The following is an 8,393-nucleotide window of genomic DNA, read 5'->3' on the forward strand; positions in this document are numbered from 1 at the left end:
ATCAACAACAGTTAATATATCAATGCAAACATCATGAGGTCTTTTCAAGGTTGTAATGGGGCTAAGGTACAGGTAGGGGTGTACATATGGTTAAGTGAGCTAATAAATTGAATCTTTAATTAACCCAAGCTTCAACCCAACCTATATATTTTTAATGTAATCTTAAAGTTCATACCTAGCTACCTAGAATTCCCTTTTTCTATTCATACTCATGTATCAACTTTATATTTGATTTTATCATATGTGCATTGATCTTTGAATTCTGAATTTAACATTGGGGTAATTTTGTCCCCTTATTTATTTATATAAATATTGTTTTTTTATATTAAAATAAATATAGCTTATCAATGCACATAGATTTTTAATTCTTATAGTTTCACATGAGTAGGTATCCAAATTTCCATTAAATTCTCATGACACATTCCCTTAACAACTTTTGTTCCCACAATTTCCCATACTTAACTAGCACACACAATTCTATCTTAAGCTAACCAAAGATTCAATTTGGGATATACAATTGTTTTTCAGCTTAAGGTTAGTAATGTGGTAAAATATAGAACAAATGGGATTTAAAGGTTCAAAGTGGTTAACAAAGGTAATTGAAAAGGGTAGGCTTAATTTGGATAAGTGAGTTTAAGCAAATAATGGCCTCAATCATGTGCAAGCATGTAAATATAATAAATATTGGACATATAAGATAAAACAAAATATAGATTACAATCATAGAGAAGTAAACACACAAGAATGAAATAATTATGGTTAAATAATGTAACCATGCATAAAGACTCAAATCCTCACAGGTTGTGTGTTCTTTAGCTTAAAAGTCATGTTCCAAATACAACTCAAGAAAATTTATCATAAAAATTTTGAAAAATTAGTGAAATTTTGTTCCAAAGATAGAGTCTTAAAAGAAACTTATTGTATTTTCAATCAAGTAGAACATGCATGCAATTATCCTAACCTATGCAATTTATTCTATTCTATAAAAGAAAGAAAATCTAACTAAAATATCCTAATTATTGGTGCTAGGGAAGAGAAATTACCTCCGGAAGTCAGGTACTAACCGACCTCCCCACACTTAAGGCTTTGCACCGTCCTCGGTGCCGTCTGTCAGGAACAGGGGTGGGCTGGTAGCAGTATCTCCATAATCGGGGCCATCATGGCTCCCTGTGCTGGTGAAAGAAGTGGATTCCGGGGTGTCTAAGTCTTTGAAGTGTCCCTTGAGTAGCTCCTTAAGGTGTTTGAATCGGCGTTCGTTACGGCGCTCTCTCATCTTTGCTTTCTGTTCTTGCCGATCCAACCTTTCGATTATCTGCTGGAGCAATTCATCAGTGGTAGGTGCTTGTAGTGTTGAAGAAGGATTATCTTCAACTGGAGTAGTAGGAAGGCTTGTAGTGGCTGCTGGAAGTCTAAGGTATTTCCCGTTAGGAACATACTGATCATCCCGTGGAAGCACGGCTTTGGTGTCCCCAGCTCTATATGAGACTCCGGTTGCTGAGACAAGATCTGAGACCAAGGCGGGGAAAGGTAAGTTGCCCGCAATTTGTACGTGTCCCATAGCATTCCGGATATGTCTTGAGAGATTCAGAGGTTGGTCTGTAAGGATACACCATAGTAGAACAGCCATGTCCGCAGTGAAGGAGGACTCATGAGTGCTCGGAAAGACTGGTGCACAGAAATTGTGATTACACTTTGATTATGTAAAATTCGTCGCTCTTTCTTTCCCTGGTAATGGCACCAAAAACATGATGCCAATACCATGGTTTACAACATCGCACAACTAACCAGCAAGTGCACTGGGTCGTCCAAAAAATACCTTACGTGAGTAAGGGTCGAATCCCACGGAGATTGTTGGTATGAAGCAAGCTATGGTCACCTTGTAAATCTCAGTCAGGCGGATATAAAATAGTAATGGGGTTTTCGAAAATAATTAATAAAATAGTGATAGAAATACTTATGTAAATCATTGGTGAGAATTTCAGATAAGCAAATAGAGATGCTTTCGTTCCTTTGAACCTCTGCTTTCCTGCTATCTTCATCCAATCAGTCTTACTCCTTTCCATGGCTGGCTTTATGTAATGCATCACCATTGTCAATGGCTACTTTCGGTCTTCTCTTGGGAAAATGATCCAAATGCCCTGTCATGGCACGGCTAATCGTCTGGAGGCATCACCCTTGTCAATGGTTACATCCTATCCTCTCAGTGAACATGGTCAACGCACCCTGTCACGGCACGGCTATTCATCTGTCGGTTCTCGATCATACTGGAATAGGATTTACTATCCTTTTGCGTCTGTCACTACGCCCAGCAATCGCGAGTTTGAAGCTCGTCACAGTCATTCAATCATTGAATCCTACTCGGAATACCACAGACAAGGTTTAGACTTTCCGGATTCTCTTGAATGCTGCCATCAATCTAGCTTATACCACGAAGATTCTGGTTAAGAGATCTAAGAGACACTCATTCAATCGAAAGTAGAACGAAAGTGGTTGTCAGGCACGCGTTCATGGGGAATGATGATGATTGTCACGTTCATCACATTCAGTTTGAAGTGCGAATAAATATCTTAGAAGCGAAATAAGATGAATTGAATAGAAAATAGTAGTACTTTGCATTAATCTTTGAGGAACAGCAGAGCTCCACACCTTAATCTATGGAGTGTAGAAACTCTACCGTTAAAAATACATAAGTGAAAGGTCCAGGCATGGCCGAATGGCCAGCCCCTCTGATCTAAGAACCAGGCGTCCAAAGATGTCTAATACAATAGTAAAAGGTCCTATTTATAATAAACTAGTCACTAGGGTTTACAGAAATAAGTAATTGATGCATAAATCCACTTCCGGGGCCCACTTGGTGTGTGCTTGGGCTGAGCTTGAGTGTTGCATGTGTAGAGGTCCTTCTTGGAGTTGAACGCCAGCATTTGTGCCAGTTTGGGCGTTCAACTCTGGTTTTGGATCCTTTTCTGGCGCTGGACGCCAGAATTGGGCAGAGAGCTGGCGTTGAACACCGGTTTGCGTCATCTATTTTTGGCCAAAGTATAGACTATTAAATATTGCCGGAAAGCCCTGGATGTCTACTTTCCAACGCAATTGGAAGCGCGCCATTTCGAGTTCTGTAGCTCTAGAAAATCTACTTTGAGTGAAGGGAGGTCAGAATCCAACAGCATCAGCAGTCCTTCTTCAACCTCTGAATCTGATTTTTGCTCAAGTCCCTCAATTTCAGTCAGAAAATACCTGAAATCACAGAAAAACATACAAACTCATAGTAAAGTCCAAAAATGTGAATTTAGTATAAAAACTAATGAAAACGTCCCTAAAAGTAACTAGATCCTACTAAAAACATACTAAAAACAATGCCAAAAAGCGTATAAATTATCCGCTCATCACAACACCAAACTTAAAATGTTGCTTGTCCCCAAGCAACTAAAAATCAAATAGGGTAAAAAGAAGAGAATATACTATAAATTCCATACTATCAATGAAACATAGCTCCAATCAAATGAGCGGGACTTATAGCTTTTTGCCTCTTGAATAGTTTTGGCATCTCACTTTATCCATTGAGGTTCAGAATGATTGGCATCTATAGGAACTCAGAGTTCAGATAGTGTTATTGATTCTCCTAGTTCAGTATGATGATTCTTGAACACAGCTATTTTATGAGTCTTGGCCGTGGCCCTAAGCACTTTGTTTTCCAGTATTACCACCGGATACATAAATGCCACAGACACATAATTGGGTGAACCTTTTCAGATTGTGACTCAGCTTTGCTAAAGTCCCCAATTAGAGGTGTCCAGGGTTCTTAAGCACAATCTTTTTTTGCTTTGGACCTTGACTTTAACCGCTCAGTCTCAAGTTTTCACTTGACACCTTCACGCCACAAGCACATGGTTAGGGACAGCTTGGTTTAGCCGCTTAGACCAGGATTTTATTCCTTTAGGCCCTCCTATCCACTGATGCTCAAAGCCTTGGGATCCTTTTTATTTGCCCTTGCCTTTTGGTTTTAAGGGTTATTGACTTTTTGCTCTTGCCTCTTGGTTTTAAGAGCTTTTGGCTTTTTCTGCTTGCTTTTTCTTTTTCTTTCTATTTTTTTTTCGCCTTTTTTTTTCTGCAAGCTTTGTTCTTTGCTGCTTTTTCTTGCTTCAAGAATCATTTTTATGATTTTTCAGATTATCAAATAACATGTCTCCTTGTCATCATTCTTTCAAGAGCCAACATATTTAACATTCATGAACAACAACTTCAAAAGACATATGCACTGTTCAAGCATACATTCAGAAAACAAGAAGCATTGTCACCACATCAATATAATTAAACTAAGTTCAAGGATAAATTCGAAACTCATGTACTTCTTGTTCTTTTGAATTAAAACATTTTTCATTTAAGAGAGGTGATGGATTCATAGGACATTCATAACTTTAAGAAATAGTTACTAACTACTAATGATCATGTAATGAAGACACAAACATAGATAAGCACATAACATAGAAAACGAAAAACATAAGAAATAAGAACAAGGAATGAATCCACCTTAGTGATGGTGGTGTTTCCTTCTTGAGAAACCAATGATGTCTTTGAGCTCTTCTATGTCTCTTCCTTGTTTTTGTTGCTCCTCCCTCATTGCTTTTTGATCTTCTCTTATTTCATGAAGGATGATGGAGTGCTCTTGATGTTCCACCCTTAGTTGTCCCATATTGGAACTCAATTCTCCTAGGGAGGTGTTGATTTGCTCCCAATAGTTTTATGGAGGAAAGTGCATTTGAGGCATTTTCGGGATCTCATGGTGATGAGCTTCATACGCCTCTTGAGCTCCATGAATGGGCTCTCTTGCTTGCTCCATCTTTTTCTTAGTGATGGGCTTGTGCTCTTTAATGAGGATATCTCCCTCTATGTCAATCCCAGCCGAATTGCATAGGTGGCAAATGAGGTGAGGAAAGGCTAACCTTGCCATAGTGGAGGACTTGTCAGCCATCTTGTAGAGTTCTTGAGGTATAATCTCATGAACTTCCACCTCTTCTCCAATCATGATGCTATGGATCATGATGGCCCGGTCTATAGTAACTTCAGACCGGTTGCTAGTGGGAACGATTGAGCATTGAATGAACTCCAACCATCCTCTAGCTATAGGCTTGAGGTCCAATCTTCTTAGTTGAACCGGCTTGCCTTTGGAGTCAATCTTCCATTGAGCTCCTTCTACACATATGTCCATAAGGACTTGGTCCAACCTTTGATCAAAGTTGACTCTCCTTGTGTAGGGGCGTGCGTTCTCTTCCATGTTTGGCAAGTTGAACGCCAACCTCACATTTTCCGGACTAAAATCTAAGTATTTCCCCCGAACCATTGTAACATAGTTCTTTGGATCCGAGTTCTTACTTTGATCATGGTTCTTGGTGATCCATGCATTGGCATAGAACTCTTGAACCATTAGGATGCCGACTTGTTGGATGGGATTTGTTAAAACTTCCCAACCTCTTCTTTGAATTTAATGTCGGATCTCCGGATACTCATTTCTTTTGAGTTTGAAAGGGACCTCAGGGATCACCTTCTTCTTGGCCACAACATCATAGAAGTGGTCTTGATGAGCTTTGGAGATGAATCTTTCCATCTCCCATGACTCGGAGGTGGAAGCTTTTGTCTTCCCTTTCCCCTTTCTAGAGGATTCTCCGGTCTTAGGTGCCATCAATGGTAATGGAAAAACAAAAAGCTTATGCTTTTACCACACCAAACTTAGAATTTTGCTCGCCCTCGAGCAAGAGAAGAAAGAATAGATGAAGAAGAAGAAAAAATGGAGGAGAGGGAGAAGGGGTTGTGTTTCGGCAAAGAAGAGAAGAGAGGGTTGTGTTGTGTGAAAATGAGGAAGAATGGAAGGCTTTATATAGGGGAGGGAGGGGGGATTAAGTTTCGGCCATGTAGGGTGGGTTTGGGTGGGAAATTAATTTTGAATTTTGAAGGTAGGTGGAGTTTATGAGGTAGGTTTATGGGGAAGAGTGGATGGATGTGAGTGATGAAGAGGTGATGGGGAAGAGGGATTGAGGTGATTGGTGAAGGGTTTTGGGGAAGAGTGTTTATGGGATTGTGTGGAAGAGGGGTGAGAAGAAGTGAGTGGAGGTAGGTGGGGATCCTGTGGGGTCCACAGATCCTGAGGTGATCCTGTGGGGTCCACAGATCCTGAGATGATCCTATGGGGTCCACAGATCCTGAGGTGTTCAAGGATTTACATCCTTGCACCAAATTAGGAATGTAAAATGCCCTTGCACACAACTCTGGGCATTCAGCGCCAGGTTGGTGCCCATTTTGGGCGTTCAACGCCCATTTATTGCCCATTTCTGGCGTTGAACACCAGAACCATGCTTGTTCTGGGCGTTCAGCGCCAGCTCCTCTCCAGGGTGCATTTCTGGCGTTCAGCGCCCAGATGATGCCCATTTTGGGCATTCAGCGCCCAGACACTGCCCATTTTGGGCGTTCAGCGCCAGAACCATGCTCTGTTCTGGCATTGAACGCCAGGCAGGTGCTTCCTCCAGGGTGTGATTTTTCTTTTGCTGTTTTTTATTCCGTTTTCAATTTCTATATTTATTTTGTGACTCCACATGATCATGAACCTATAAAGACATATAACTAAAAAAAATATTGTTAGATAAATAAAAATTGGGTTGCCTCCCAACAAGCGCTTTTTTAATGTCAATAGCTTGACAGTGGGCTCTCATGGAGCCTCACAGATGTTTAGAGCATTGTTGAGACTCTCCAACACCAAACTTAGAGTTTGGATATGGGAGTTCAACACCAAACTTAGAGTTTGGTTGTGGCCTCCCAACACCAAACTTAGAGTTTGACTATGGGGGCTTTGTTTGACTATGCTTTGAGAGAAGCTTTTTCTGCTTCCTCTCCATGGATGCAGAGAGAGATCCTTGAGTTGTAAACACAAGGTTGTCCTCATTAAATTGAAGGATTAATTCTCCTCTGTCCACATCAATCACAGCTCTTGCTGTGGCTAGGAAAGGTCTTCCTAGGATGATGGATTCATCCTCTTCCTTTCCAGTATCCAAGACTATGAAATCAGCAGGGATGTAAAGGCCTTCAACCTTTACTAACACGTCCTCTACTTGTTCATAAGCCTGTTTTCTTGAATTGTCTGCCATCTCTAATGAGATTTTAGCAGCTTGCACCCCATAGATTCCCAGTTTCTCTATTACAGAGAGGGGCATGAGGTTTATTCCTGAACCAAGATCACACAGAGCCTTAAAGATCATGGTGCCTATGGTACAAGGTATTATGAACTTTCTAGGATCCTGTCTCTTCTGAGACAATGTCAGTTGATCCAGATCACTTAGTTTATTGATGAACAAGGGAGGTTCATCTTCCCAAGTTTCAATACCAAATAATTTGGCATTCAGCTTCATGATTGCACCAAGAAACTTGGCAGTTTGCTCTTCAGTAACATCCTCATTCTCTTCAGAAGAGGAATACTCATCAGAGCTCATGAATGACATAAGGAGGTTCAATGGAATCTCTATGGTCTCTAGATGAGCCTCAGAGTCCTTTGGTTCCTCAGAGGGAAGCTCCTTATTGACCACTGGATGTCCCAGGAGGTCTTCCTCCTTGGGATTTACGTCCTCTCCTTCCCTTACAGGTTCGGCCATGGTGCTTATGTCAATGGCCTTGCACTCTCCTTTTGGATTCTCTTCTGTATTGCTTGGGAGAGTACTAGGAGGGATTTCAGTGATCCTTTTACTCAGCTGGCCCACTTGTGCTTCCAGATTTCTAATGGAAGACCTTGTTTCATTCATAAAACTTACAGTAGCCTTAGATAGATCAGAGACTAAGTTTGCTAAATTAGAAGTATTTTGTTCAGAGTTCTCTGTCTGTTGCTGAGTGGATGATGGAAAAAGTTTATTATTGTTAAACCTATTTCTTCCACCATTATTAAAGCCTTGTTGAGGCCTTTGACCCTTCCATGAGAGATTTGGATGATTTCTCCATGATGGATTATAGGTGTTTTCATAAGGTTCACCTAAGTAGTTCACCTATGCTATTACAGGGTTCTCAGGATCATAAGCTTCTTCTGCATAAGAAGCTTCTTGAGTACTGTTGGATGCGGCTTGCATTCCATTCAGACTCTGAGAAATCATATTGACTTGCTGAGTCAATATTTTGTTCTGAGCCAATATGGCATTCAGAGTATCAACTTCAAGAACTCCCTTCTTCATAGGCGTCCTATTACTCACAGGATTCCTCTCAGAAGTGTACATGAACTGGTTATTAGCAACCATGTCAATGAGTTCTTGAGCTTCTGCAGGCGTTTTCTTTAGGTGAATAGATCCACTTGCAGAGGTATCCAATGACATCTTTGATAGCTCAGATAAACCATCATAGAATATATCCAGGATGGTCCATTCTGA

This window comes from Arachis hypogaea, chromosome 14 (assembly GCF_003086295.3).
Source record: "Arachis hypogaea cultivar Tifrunner chromosome 14, arahy.Tifrunner.gnm2.J5K5, whole genome shotgun sequence".
In the NCBI taxonomy this organism is placed as follows: domain Eukaryota; kingdom Viridiplantae; phylum Streptophyta; class Magnoliopsida; order Fabales; family Fabaceae; genus Arachis; species Arachis hypogaea.